Source organism: Crocodylus siamensis, chromosome 10 (genome assembly GCF_052110815.1).
Source record: "Crocodylus siamensis isolate JL-2025a chromosome 10, ASM5211081v1, whole genome shotgun sequence".
NCBI classification, from domain to species: Eukaryota; Metazoa; Chordata; order Crocodylia; family Crocodylidae; genus Crocodylus; species Crocodylus siamensis.
Window position 1 is genome coordinate 48,923,440 of NC_143404.1, and position 14,997 is coordinate 48,938,436.

The 14,997-nt window shown below is 47.3% G+C and overlaps 1 protein-coding gene across 11 annotated transcripts in view; it reads left to right on the plus strand.

The window, feature by feature from the left end:
• Window positions 1–14,997, plus strand: part of RALY (RALY heterogeneous nuclear ribonucleoprotein) — a 437,215-nt gene that overhangs the window by 385,085 nt on the left and 37,133 nt on the right. The window lies entirely within an intron of this gene.

The following is a 14,997-nucleotide window of genomic DNA, read 5'->3' on the forward strand; positions in this document are numbered from 1 at the left end:
TGTGTATTCGCTTCTTCCTGATGTAACCTGTGTTAGAGTTGGGCTACCCAAACTGTTACCATAAGCTGCCCACAGTCTCTGTTGTAGGCTATAGTGAGTACAGCTGGGTTGAAAGGATATGGCACTAGCTATCAGAGCAAGATTTGACCAGATGACACCAAAGAGGAAGCTGTGGTGTTGTGGGATTCCACACTGGGCCATCAGAAAGGAGGAATGAATGATCTATAGGACATAGATGCACATCAGAAGGATCTATGGGACATAGATGCTGGGAGAAGGTGCACCTCAAAAGAAAAGAGTTGGCAAATTCAGAAATTTTCATGTGTATTGAACGATTTATGCAGCATCACCCGGGCTCTGCTGCTGATGAAACCTTCCCTCCCACAGCCTCCCCCTTCATCTCCCTTTTTATTCACATAATTACTTTAAGCAAATCTTAATCTTCTTTTCACTTGCTGCTTTTTAGCTCAGTTCCCATACCCTGAAAAGCCCCATCTGGAGATGAAAGGGAAACAAGCCATTGTCTCCTAAGTTATTATCCAAGGGCATTTAGACACAATATGGGGGTTTAATTCTCCCTAAATTGAAGTGTGGTTTTTTAAAAACATCGCTTCAATTTAGGGTGAAGTAAACCTCTGTGTCATGTACACCCATTTCAGAGCCTGATCCTTACCTGCCTCTCCAGCAGTGGGGAGGGGAGAGCAAGCTGCTGGCAGGCAGAGTGGTCCCTGAGCTGTGGGGGGAGGGGCTGTTGCTTCCCTCCACAGCAGTGGCACTTCCCCCCACCCTCAGGTGGTACCTGTCTGCAGGCACCGGGCTCTGGCAGTCCCAGGGGGCACTACAGCTGTGGAGGGAAGCATCAGGCCCCTGCGCAGCTCAGGCAGGTAGGCAGACTCTGCGGGGAGGAGATCAGGCTTGCCTCTCTTTTTTTTCCCCTTCTGTGGAGTCTGCCTTCCCTGCCCGCTGTCAGGCTGCCTGCATGGTCTGCCTGCACAGCCCCTGAGCCATATGGAACCCAATGCTTCCGTGGCTGTAGGGTAGGAAACTAAAACTCTCTGGAGGTATTTTACTTTGCAGTACTCCAAAGTCATTTGCTAAGTCCCAAAGTCATTTAAAGCTCACTACACCGCTGAATGTGCTATAGCAGCTGGAATTAATGTGCAATACGCCATCAAATGTGCAAACAGCAGTGCCATTAAAGCGATGCAGAAGGCATTTAACCTGCTTTAAACCCACTTTAAAGTGTCATCTACCACTGCCCTGAGGCCTCCTGTTGTTGCCGAGATCAGTCAGCTGGTATCATAATTGTGAGAGTGCTTCCCATCAGTCAGAGACTCTTCAAAAGCAGATGGGTCTGTGTTAGATAGGAGGAAAGACAAGGTCATCATTGCTGATACTGAAATGGCAGAATCAGGGAATTAGAAATGAGAGAAGGACATTTCCACTGCCTACCACAGTCTACTGAAGTGTCATACACAGAAAGCTCTGGAAAAAGGGAACAGCAGGGACACTGGATAGCCTTACAGTTTGGTAAAATGTTACAGAGCTTTTGTCTACTAATGCAAGAGCAGTTTAAGTGTGGGCCATACCAGCAACTATGGAAAGCCATGACTGCCTAAAGAGGGTGTGGGATCTAGAAGCAGTTTTTCAGAAAAAGGAAGACCAAGGGAATTAGGATCCCAGCTTTTGAGGCCTTTGAATGATGTTTATGTGCCAAAATCTCTTTAGGCTACCTTGAATATCTCAGCCTTCAACTTCAGAGTAATTTCAGCGCAGTGAATCCAAACATGGAAGCAAAAAGGAAGCAATTGTCATGCAATTTCCTGCCCATAAAGACTGTTCTGTGCTCCTGCTGGATAGGCAAGAGAAAACAGTGAGGTGTCCTAACTGGAGTTATCTTAGTTCTCTCCTGCTTGCCCCTCTTCGTGGGTACATCTGCACAAGATGCTTTACTGTACTGCACATTAGACCAGTGTTTCCCAACCAGTGTGCTTTCAGACATTACCAGGTGTGCTACAGAACCTTGCAGGGGGTGGGGTGGGAGAGGCACTGTGCCCCAGCCACCCCCCACCCCCCTCCACTCTCTGTCTGGCCACATGCCACATTGCCCCCTGCTCCGTATCTGGTCAGTGTGCCGTGGGATGGAAAAGGCTGTGTAAGTGTGCTATGGGATGAAAAAGGTTGGGAAATACTGCATTAGACTAATCTAATGCACAGTCAAGCATCACTGTCTACATGTGCACAGCAATTTCTGTGCAGTAGGGCTGTGCAAAGCTTTGGTCGCTGATTCAATTCGGTGGAGATTCTGCCCAATTTGGTAGCCGAATCTCCAAAAACGAATCAAATCAGGACACATTTTAATCTCTCCAAATTGAATCAGAACTCTCCAAATTGATTCAGAGAGATTTGGAAAGATTCGATGATTCAGACATAGACACAGCTTTAAATGTCTTTTCTACGTACCTCAAGGTAGCCGGTGGTTCATGAATGCTGAGATGGTGGGATGGATGGAGCATCCCACAGGAATGTGGAGGGGTCCCCTGTGCACTCGGCAGCAGACCTGGAAGTGGACCAGAAGCACTTCCAGTCCATTTCCAGGTCCACCGGAGAGCATGCGAGAAGCTACCCCGTGCCCCCCGGCTCAGTGACTGGTGCCTCCTGGGTCTTGGGGGGCACCTGGGGTCTCCCTGCAGCTGATCTCTGAGCAAGGAGGGTGCGGGGGGTCCCCCAGTATGCTCAGTGGCGAACCTGGAAGTGGACCCAGAAAGGGCCCCCCGCACTCCTGTAGGACGCTCCATCCACTCCAGCATCACAGCATTCATGAGCCGTGCCTGGTACCTCAAGGTATGTAGAAAAAACATTTAGAGCTGTGTCTATGGCCAAATCGCTGATTCTCTGAATCAGCATTGATTCTTCAGATTTGGATTTGGCTGAATCAAATCAGGACAGTGATCCAAATCAACAAATTGAATCACTGTCCCCGATTCAGGCCGAATCCAAATCCAAATCCAAATCATATATGGCCTGTTTCACACATCCCTCCTGTGCAATAGGTTAATATGCCATTTTCTAGTACCTCTTGTTACACCCAGTAACATCAATCCAGGCCTCGTATCAGGTATTAATTCCAAAACTAAAACACAGTCCCTCTAACCAATAACATGTTTATTAAGCCTCTAGCATATTGGTCTCCAACCTTGTTAAGTAGGAGATTACCTTTGGCATTTAAAAGCAACCCAAGATCTACCATCTGCCACTGCTACCCACCGCTCCCACCCCACCCCCAGCCACCAGGTAAGTCTGTGGGGAGAGAAGGGGAGAGAGCAGATCGAGGCAGAGGGATAAAAAATTATGTAGGACCACACGTCACCAGCAGGTAAATCCCACCTGGCCAGGGCCTCACTCAATTTAGCCCTGCTCCTGCCTCTGCAGCGCTGTCCCTCACCGCAGGGGCCTCGATCTAGTCCCCGCCCTTTCCCTCCCCCACAGACTGACCTGATGGGCTAGGTCACATGCATGCATGAATGCGGGCACTCAGCCCCCCACCTCAGCCTCAGATCAACTCCAAGATCAACTGGTAGATTGAGATCCACTGGTTTGTGACCACTGCTCTAGCACTTACAGGTTTTAGTGCTATGGTTAGTGTCCCAGGGAGGGACGTACAAAAGGTAATGACAAGCACTTACCTACAGCAGGAGACAGTGCAGCAGGAGTGAAAGAAAGCCTGCGCGGCTCGTCAGCTGCTTGTTTATTCAATTAGGGCCAGCCGGTGATGTCAGCCTTGAGCGCCAGCCTCCAAAGATAAAAATGGCAGCCGATGCTGTGGAAGGGAGGAGAGAGAGAGGCAGGGGAAAAAGACCCCAGCTGGCCCAGGGAAGGGAGTAGACCCCTACCTCAGGTCTTACAGAACCTGGCGAACCAGGAGTGGATGGAAGCAGCTTGGAGCAGGGCAACCTGCTGAGAGCCAGGGATGGGAGGCCATCAGGCGGCAGAAACCCCATGCCCGAACATGGACCGGAGACTCGGCGGGATCCCAGGTGGGAGTGTCACAGTGGCCAGGGCAAGTGGGGAATCACGCCGGAGGAAAGGACCCTGAAAGGAGTCCTGGGGTGGTCACAATCGGGGTGGGTATCACCACCATTTTCAGCCGGGTCAGCAACGGAGGGGGAAGAAATCCCAGGGACGGCTGAGGACAGGAAGAGCTTCCCTGAGCTAGAATAGGGGGGGAGAAAAGTGAAGAAGCAGGCTACAGTCACGCCAAGGAGCAGCTCTATGTTTAAAGTTCCATTAATGATTTTGTCTTTCTGTTTCCCCATGTGAAGGGGTTGAAAAGGGGATGACCTTTTGAGTTCCCTGACTTTGGGGCTAAGGGGAGAGCCTCAGAGATTTTCTTTATGTTTCCCCGGAAGAAGGGGCTGGAGAGAAAGAGGAAGGCGGGGTAAGGGCAAGGGGAAACTGACCCCCCCCCGAAGGTCACAGGAGGGACACTCCTAGTGGTAGGGGCAGAGCTGAGAGAACAGGTCCCGCATGGGCAAACAGTCATAGCAGACGGCTGGCAGAAGGGTGCAACTCCACAGAAGGGGCCGAGGCCAATGGGGAACAATGCACACGAGGTGGAGTGAGGCTGGGGTATAGGGGTGGCGGAGCCCCATGAATGACCATTGGGTGAACCGTGGGCCACCGAGCGAACCAGACGACTGACCCCGCCCACTGAAGAACCAACAAGTTGTGGCAGGAAAGAGTGGAGAAAGCAAGTCGTGGAGGAGACATCTGCTAAGCCAAAGACGCAAGCCCAGAGAACGCCCAACACCTACCACCCGAGCTAAGGCCGCTCGAGAGCGGATACTTGAAGTCTGACGGCCACAGTTAGTTAAAAGCAATACATATTCACCACCCCAAAGTACAACAACCTCGACAACATCAGGCCATGAAGTGTCATTCGGGGGCTCCCAGCTTCTATGTTTGATCTCTGCGTAGAATCGAATTTTCTTCAGATCGCTGTCAGGATTTCTTTGGGAACCTTTGTCTCTAGCTTGTATACCACATTTCTTATATAATTAGCTTAAGCCATTCCCTACAATGCATACTTATAAACCTATTTCTGCTTCTCATACATGATTAATCCTAACTAGAATTTCCCAATTTTCGATATTTACTTCATTCTTCAATGGGGTTAGTTTTGCTACTGCTTGTTCCTCTTTTCCCAAGCTAAATTTTCTTATTTTGGTTTACCCATTTCTTATTTTGACTTTGGCCATCAGATAAGATATCTCCAGACTTCTTTTTCTTCTCCAAGAATGTAAAATGGATGGGTCCTGATCTCCACATGGCTGGCAGGCAGCATCCCCCTGAACTGGGACAACTCTCCCTACCCACTGTGGCCCCCCTGCTGCCTGGGCTAACTGGGAACAATTTGTTCCCAGTCAGCATCTACACATGTGCTTCAGCACATTAGTTTAATGCACTGATTTCTACTACCTGTATCTACAGTGGGGTTTTTTTCCTTGCAAGAAAGAAAAAGATGAACACAAGAAGTTGCTTAAAAGAGTCAGAGCAACTTCTAGGGGGAAAAGGGGAAAAGGAAGGAAATGAAGATATAGGAGGATAAAAGAGGGAGATGGACAGAGAAAAAGAGCTAAGAACAAGGGAAACAAAAAAATGAAACAAAACCATGATGGTATAATGGGGAGCCAGGCAATGGCTCATCAGCTTTGCTGGCACTCTGCAGAGGGAATGTGTCACCCCAAAGGAACAAGCTTCCTTTTCTCCCTTTTCCTGTACTTCATTGGCATTTCCTTGGCAGGCATCCCACCGCTTTGTTGTTGCAGAAAAATGTGGCTTTGGGGATGGACGTTTTATTACATGGTAGCGATTAGTGGAAAGCAGGGATTTATTTATTATTTTTAATTACAGTGTTGGGTGATAGATTTCCTCTGAGCTGAGAGCCCCCAGTTTAGGACAGAAAGAAGTTTTCTGAAATAATAAAGAGAAAAAAATTAATAGGCTCTCCCAAGCGGGAAAAAAGGTGGGTAGGACTAAAGCCAGTTTGCCAGTAGATGACAGCTCATAGAGGAATAGATGGTTTCTGCCATCACCAAGACAACCACTATTTTAAAGAAACTAAAATGTGCGTTTATACATACCCTAAGTTGCATGGATATTGCCAGCAGTGTGTTCTGGCCAATGAGATTAAGGGTGTGTTTATTCCTCATCTTCAGTGCTCCAAGGGATCATAACTTTCAAGCATGTCCTGTCCATGCACTCCTGTTTACACAGACCAAACTCAGAAATGAGGTTGTGAAGCCACTGCAGGAAGGAAGTGCCATATTCTGAGTCTCAGGGAGGCTGAAGACAGAAATATCAAAAGTGGTGGCAAGGGGCATACTGGGATTCCCTTCAGCACCTCAGTTTCTGCAGGAGGCTGGGAGATTACAGCACGTCAGTTCCTGCAGGAGACTGGGAGGTTACAGCACCTCAATTTCTGCAAGTGCTGGAGATCCACTGGAGATCCGCCACTTTGAAGCAGACTTGATTAATCAAGTCTGCTCCAAAGCGGTGGATCTCCAGCACCCCACTGCTTTTGAGCACCTCCCACAAGCTGATGCAAACTATGTTGCACCACATGCAGTTGTATGAGCAGTGAAATGCACATCAGCACACAGAAAATGGCAATGGTGTGCTTTTGAACTAAAACACCTATGTGTTGTAGTTCAAAAGCATACTGCTGCCATTTTCTGAGTGCTGACATGCATTTTGCCACTTATACAACTGCAAGCAATGCAGTGCCAGGCTCTTTTCAAAGCGCTCAGTGCTGCAGCACTTACATGTGTAAAAATGCCAAATATGACTGGTAGGTCAGCCTCACCTATTGTTCCTCTCCTCAGGAAAATGCTGACATATCTATTGATGGTTTGAGCCAAACTTTCAGAAAACCACATTTCAGGTGCACATTCACATCCAAGCTCTTGCACCTCCATGAGTACATCTGAGCTCACCGCCTGGCACGCAGCTGGACACACGTCCTTGCAGTTAAAAAAAGTTGTGTCCACAAATAGGAATCCTCTTTTGTATTAATCTGCTCTCACAGTGGCCAAAACTGACCAAAACCTCAGGATCCCTATCCTTTCATAGGTACATGCAGATCAAAAAAAACTTTCCTCTTCCAGTCCCTGGACTCTTCATTCCAAAACTTCCACCAAATGAATACCTTCTCCCTTTTCCCATCTTCCATTCGGTTTCCTCTTCCTGCTTCTGCTTGATGAGCTCCTAGATCTTATCCTTCCAGCCCCTCCTATCCCCAACAGACAATTTTGCACTGACCCACAGTTGTATCAGGCTCCTAAAGGTGCTGCGTTTATACCCCTGCAAGTTTCAGCCTAGATACAGCCAAGTCATGGTCTACGGCTGGTATTTCCAAGTCAAAGCTGAACCAGGCTAGAAGGTCACAGTGGAGGATGTTCAGACTGCCTTTTCCTTTGTTACGTTGGATGGAAGACTTTAGGCTCTAGGACTGTCCATTCAGGATTCCTGAGTACCATATACATGGGCTGATCTAGAATTTTGAAAGGTGGGAGTGCTGCTGGTGAGATGCACATAAAACAGCATGTATTTTTCTCCTGTTAAAAATTAACTAAAAGCTTTACTAATATGCTAATATACTAATTCTAATATAATAAAAGCCTTACCACTTCTGGCTGTGTGTCTGTCCATAACGCTCTGGGCCCACTGCGCATGCACCACCCGAAGCCTTACAACAGAGAGAGCCAGGCGGAGGTGGTGGGGGCCAAGGTATGCTCCCTGCTGCAGGGGACCGGTGGTTCAGGGGTGTGGCTTGCAGCTGTGCAGAGGGGCATGGTGCATGGCTGTACAGGGTGGTGCGGGGTACGCGGCTATGCAGGGTGGGGCAGGGCACGTAGTCGCAGGGTGGTGTGAGAAGAGCAGGCAGTGGGGCATGGGCGGCGCCTGCTGGCTTCATCACACAGCCACGGGGCAGGGCATGCTCCCCTGCCCACTGCCCTCACAGCACCCTGCGGCCATGAGCCACACCCGCCTTGCATGCCCTGCCCCACCCTGTAGCCACAAGCCATGCCCCCCTGCGCGGGGAGCACTCACCGGCTGCGGCCGCAGTGGGGCGTGGCTCATGGAGGTGCAGTCACAGGGTGCTGCACAGGAAGCCGGCACGGGGGAGGAGAGTGTGCCCTGTGCATGGGGGAGCGGGGTGCATGGCCAAAGGGTGCTGTGAAGGCAACAGGCAGGGGAGTACAAGCAGCTTCTGCCAGCTACAGCACATGGCCACGGTGTGGGGCATGTCCCTGTCCCTATGTGCCATGCCCTCCCCCAAGCCTGGGTCACCCACCAGCTTTGGGTGGTGGGACACGCAGGGTGTGCAGGAGGGCAGGGTGCACAGCCCCAGGGTGCCAGAAGGGGTGGGGGCATCCACGACATAGGCAGGGCCCACCACCTGTAGCATGTGGCCACGGGACTGGACACGCCCCCATGCCCGCTTCCTATATGGCAACCTGAGGCTGTGAACCATGCTCCCCGCCACAATGGCCTGCAGCTGCCAGGCACTCCCCATGGTGGGGTGGGGTGGGTGAAGCAGGGCTGGACCCAGAGCAGCAGCAGGATGTTGGGAGATCGGGGCAGGACACAGAGCAGCAGAGGGAGAAGCGGTATCTGCCCCTGCCTCCCCCCATCCCCCCGCAGAATCTGGTATCTGCCCCTGCCTCCCCCCATCCCCCCGCAGTCATTCATAACGGGTATTTTGCTAGTATTCAGTATAAGATTGAAGCAGAACAAATATAACTTTATTGGAATAAGTTAAAACAGTCTGCAGAGCTATGAAATAGGAGCTACATTACCAGGAGTGGCTAACAGAGCAGAATTGCAAAAGAAAAGTTAGCTTGATTAGTGGAACATCAAAACCATTTTAAAAAGTGGGGATCGTTAACACCTATGGAATGAAGAAATCAGCAGGAATCAGGTAGATTTGAAGGACCAGTGAGCTCAATTGCCTTCTTCACTGCTGCCAAAATGGAAATGCTGATGCCATTACCAGGAAATTGGTTTTGAACTCTGGGTAGACCACAAGTCAGAGTGAGTGTGACTACACCAGTGCACCCCACTTGGATCCACCCCTGGCTATATACCCTTAAAAAAGACACACCCATTCCAACTATTGGATGTGTCTTACGCCTCTCACTTAAAATATTGCCTTCCATGCCCTTTCTAAGTTCAGAGAACACTATCTGGAATCTAATATCTGCAAAGCAAGCCCATTATAATAATGCTCTGTGTTTTACATACCATTCCATTGCCCACAGGGCATTTATTGTAAATATGATTTATGATGGCATCAAATTGTTTGGTACAGGCTTACAAACTGTTGCAAACAGTTGTGGAGTGGAAGTTGTTAATGTCTGCTCTCTGTTCTAAACCATTATCCCCCCCAAACAGATAGGAAATGAAAATCCAGCAAGCCAGACTGGGAGGAAAGGAATGGGTATGAGGGCAGCTGGCATTCTGGAGTTATAGCACATTGATTTTAGAGCCATACAGCTCAGCCTGGAAGGAAAGATTATAGCCCTGAGTGATGGAGAAACATTCCTTAACTACCAAGGAACAATTTATCTCTGTATAGGTTCCATACATATGTATACAGTAATGGATGTATCAGTACAGTATGTGAATAGATACCTGTGCACAAGAGGCTTATATACTGTACCTATAAATAAATGGAAGGGTCTATATGAAAATTGGTGTCCATACTCCAAGTCTAAGCCTGGTCAGATTTACATTCCACTGAATTCTATGAGCCAGATCTCATTTTTGCGTGTGTCAACTGCAGTTACTGAAAAGGATTTAGTCCAGATTTAAGAGGGCTTGGGAATGCAGGGAAAGCATATCAGGGGCAAATTTGGCCAACTATATATATTTATATTGATATACAAGAGGCATAGTTTATATGGGTTTTTTAATATATTTGGGGCCCTTGTATCCATATATAAATTCATTCCATACAGATATGGATTTAAGTGCATTTATTCTGCATCCTTTGCTTATCACTTGCATTCCGACTACCAATCTGTTTCCTCTCAAATTAGAAACATGTCAGATTTTTAGGCACCTTTTAAACATTTAAAAGCAAAGAGAAGGGGCAGGAGGTTGACCGGTCTCTCCCAAGTCTGGGGGGACACCAGATTGCCAACACGGGGGTGTGGGGAGTACCCCACAGCTGATCACCAAGTCAGCAGTGAAACCAGAAATGCATTTCTGCTGGCACTTCCCGTTTTGCAGCTGGGTTTCCAGGGGCTGCATGGCCAATCTCACATCACCAATGGGCACGGGAAATACCTTTCTATAAAAATGCTTCTTCCCAAATACAGATCAGATAAAAGATAGGCCCAAAACAGTATACTGATCTAAGGTCCAGGATAAATAGTATTAGTATTAAAGGCAGTGCTCTTCAATATTTTCAGTAATGATTTGAAGGATGGCACTGAGTGTACACTTAATAAATCTGTTGGTAATATCAAACTGGCTGGGGTAACAAATGCTTTGGAGAACAGAATGAAGATCTGAAAATAAATGAAATTTAGTAAGTTCAAAGTCCTACACTTAGGATAAAACAATCACGTGCACAAAATGGGGAATGACTAGCTAGGCTTCTTTACTGCAGAAAAGGACCTATTAGATTATAGTGGTTTGCAAGCTGACTATGATGTAACAGTTTAATACTGTGGCAAAAAAGCCCCACTAGTACAAGTAGTGGGAAGTGATTCATTCACTGTATTTAGCACTAGTAAGGCTTCAGCTGAAGTACTGTGTCTGGTTTGAGGCACAGCACTTCAAGAAAGATGGGCACAAATAGGAAAGAGCAACAACAAAGATTAGAGGTCTAGAAAACATAATGTATGAGGAAAGGCTGGAAGAACTGGGATTATCTAGTTTAGAGAGGAGAAGGCTGATGGAGGAGTTGATAACAGTCTTCAGATACAAAAAGGGTTGTTATAAAAAGGATGGTGATGGATTGTCTTCTGTGTCCCTAGGGTAGGACAAAAAGTAATGGGCTTCAATTGTAAGAAAGAAGCTTTAGATTAGATATTCTGGAGAACTTTCAAACTCTGAGGGTGGTTAAGCACTGGAACAAATCACCGAAAGAGGTTGTGGAACTTCTGTCACTAAAAGTTTTTAAGCACAGCTTAGACAAACATTTGTTTGGGATAGTTTCAACAGGAATGATCCTGCAACACGATTTCTTGAAAGCCCCAGACAATGACTCTAATTTAAAAATGTGATCCATATCTCGATCATACCTTGTATTTTTCACATACTAGATCTCAAATCTTTTGTCTTTCAGTAAAAAATTTTAGCATAAGCAATTAATATCTAAACAAAATTTCCCTGGGCATTTTTGGGACCGGGGCAACACATAGGGGGTGCACACTGGTGCACATGCACATGCACCTGCTGAGCGTGGTGGTGTACCCTCTACAAAAAGGCACTGCCGACACTGTCAGTGGTGCCTACAGGTGGTCTCCACTAGCCACCCCACCGCCAACACCGGCAGTGGCATCCGCAGACGGTCTGCAATCCCCACTGGCTTCTGCCGACACTGCTGGCGGCATCTGCAGGTAGTCACCAACCCGTGGTTGGCACTCACCACCCCCACCACCCATCCTCCGTTCCACTGCCAACAGTGCCAGCAGCATCTGTGGGAGCTCCCCTGTTTACCGGCACCATGCTTCTGCCACCACCAACATGCTCCCACTGCCACTGTGCCTGCCCAGCCACAGGGGGCACACATTATTTATGTTTGGGACCTATTCCTGTCATTCCTGAGTCACCTTCTGTCTCTGCTAGTATGCTGCTTGATACTGTGTACTGCAAAATGGGCAAGGACCAGTGGCAACATGTAGGGGGTGCACGGGAATGCACATGCACCCCTGAGAGCGCCGATGCACCCTCTGATGGCCATGCTCACTGCTTAAGCAGTGGGCAGGGGGCAGCAGGCAGGAGCGCTGGTGCCCCCTCTGCAAGCACCAGCAAATTGCTGCTTCTGGAAGCAGCTGCAGCGATTGCCCGGTGCTTGCTCCCAGAAGCGGCTGCAATGATCACAGCCCCCCCTCCCAGTCTGCAGGATTGCCCGCGGGGGAGCACCCTCCTCCCAGTCCGCAGGATCGCCCATGGGGACCCCCTTCCCAGTCGGTGGGACTGGTTGCATGGTGGGGGGCATATACCCCCCTGACTAAAGTGGCACCAGTTGCCCATGGCAAGGACTAATGTACAAGTGACCAGAGGTAAATGAAAAGTCAGCAACCACATGAAGCCAGAAAGCACTTTCTCTGACCTTTTAGCAGGAAACTCCTGTCCCCAGTGGCATCATTCTAACTTGTATCATTAAAAGGATGTATTTAATGGGGTATTTGTTTATCTCAGAATAGGCAAGTGAATTTAACCAAGTGCACAGGACCTAAGAGATTGCAAGAGTCTTAAAATGTAATGACAAATTGTGATGCACACAAACAGGGACCAGGCTCATTTTTATTATCGGTCTGAGTAAGGCTCTCCTCTCAGATAGGCTGGCAAGGTAGGTATTTCCTCCTCTGTTGTGTCCCATCATTAAATTGACCCCAAAAATTGGTGCAAAAGGTCAGTACTAAGCCTTCCAGACCCTCCCTCCCATGTGGGCTGTTCTGCAGGTCATGTAGACATGCTGCAGTTCATTTGTACCCCCTACATGCCTTCATTAAGCTACCTGTGACAGTTATGCATGGTGATTATTGGGAAGCACAGGAGATGGCTGAAAAGATCTGCACATATGCAAATTTGGTGGGCCCAACACTACATTTGTGACAGGTAGGGGCTGAGGCAACTATGCCTGCCCATGTACTGGAGCAGCAACCATAGTACAGTTCTGTCTATTGAAGAGGATTCACTTTACTTCCCTCAGATCTCCCACAGACTCAGATTTTATGCAGAAGCAACTCTTATGTCATATGTGCAAAACTAGAAGAGCTTATCATAACTCTTAGCAACCACTCAAATTTACACCTGTAAATTCGTACATACACAAGAAGACAGCATTGCAAGTTTCCTAGATGCAACATGACCCCACAAAGCTTTGAAAATTGCCATTCAGTGTCTTTCAGTCTGACCATCCTGAACCCTTAGGGATCATAAAGAAATAAGGTATTTAAAGGTCTTTCATCAAAAATAAGATGAAAAAAAAAGGAACTGGCTCTCGGGCTACACCCTTAGAGCATTGCAGAACAGAACTGGCTCACTAATTGCTTGTGTTTATTTTTTTTAAGGAGATGTAGTCCTTAGTGTTGCCTGCTGATTGGAAAATTGCAGAATTTTTTCCCGTACACAAAGGGAGCCCTGCTGGATCACTGAAAAATGATATGTCTGTCTCACAGAGATGTATTGTCCCTGCTGTGAAATTATCAGGCACAGATAAATAGCTGAGTCTATGGCTGAGTCTAAGACACTCTTTTTTATCAGCAATTTTCAGTTAGATTTGAAAATGTGTTTAATGCACTGAGCCTGGTTTTCAGCAGTGCTGGTTAGGGCTCACTTGAACTGCCCCTTGCAAGCATTGCTTAATGTGCTACCAAAGGGCTCACAGGTACCACTGTACATCAGTAGAGGAGATTTTGGAACCCTTTAACGACTGATCTAACAACACTGCATGGGGCCTGTTGCTGTCCAAAGCCAGATGCCCTACAGAATCAAGCTCCAAGCTTCCTCCCTCAAGATCAAGTCAACTTCCCTTCATTAAAATGAAGTGTGATAGGCAAGTAACAATAGTGGCTGTTCTACCTAATTCCTCATTAATATCACAGACATACTAGGGATGAATTGTTCCTAGTCCATAGGACCATCATAAAGCCTGTACACCATTAGGCAGGGACTTAGGAGCACCAGGTAAGTACCTACTGGCAACATATATGATGGCAGATGACCCTGGGGGCACAGACACCTCCTCTTACATCAAAATTTTCTTTATTGTTACTGCTATGATAGAACAGATCCGTAAACCCTTTAGACAGGAGTTATTTGACAAATACACAACATTTATTCAATTTATTCCTAACAAAGCTAGAGTCACAAATGCTGAGCTGCCCTAGGGATGAATTTGGTTTGCTGGATGGATTGACAAATGGAAGGTATGATCTTGAATTGGCAAACACCATCATCTCACCATGAGAACATCTGAGAACCTGGCTTTGTTTCTAATTCTGCTCCATGACTGTCAGGGGCAAAACAACACATTAGGTGGTGAGCAAACAGAGTTCTGCTGTAGTGGATTAATGTAACAGTAATAACAATGAACAAAGAGAAAGTCCTCCCCTTCCTTATGGAGGAGAATGGAGTTGTTTGGTGAGATCCTGCCTCCCCATCTTGGCCGTCTGTTACACTGATTACTTCCCTTATACAGTGCATTAACTGAGTAAATTGTGTCATATTATGAGCCATGAGTCAGGCCCACTGATCCATCAGGAGTGGGGCACTTCCTATCTAAAGAGGAATTACAGGTATTTTATGCAGTCTGAGTGAAAAACTAAGATTGAATGGTAATCATTGAACAAGGGGAGGGCTCTTTTTTGCCTGCCTTCTCACTGGCATATGTATTCATGGAGTCACAGGGGTTAAGGCAAGAAGGAACCATTTGATCATTTTGCCTTGGCATCCAGTCATTATTTGAAGTGATATCTTCAAAAGATGGAGAGTCCAGCACTTCCCTAGGTCATTTGTTCAAATGGTTAATAGTCTTCATTGTCAGAAATTTGTGCCTTATTTCTCATTTGAATTTGCCTGGCTTCAGCCTCCAGCCATTGAGGTTAAAGCCATCAGTTCTTGTTCTGCTTTTCTCTACTGGATTAGAGACCTTTACTATCCAATATATTCCCTTCAGGAAGGTACTTAGACACTATAATCAAGTCCCCTCTCTAGCTTCTTTATGATAATCTAAACAGATGGAGTTTTCTAATA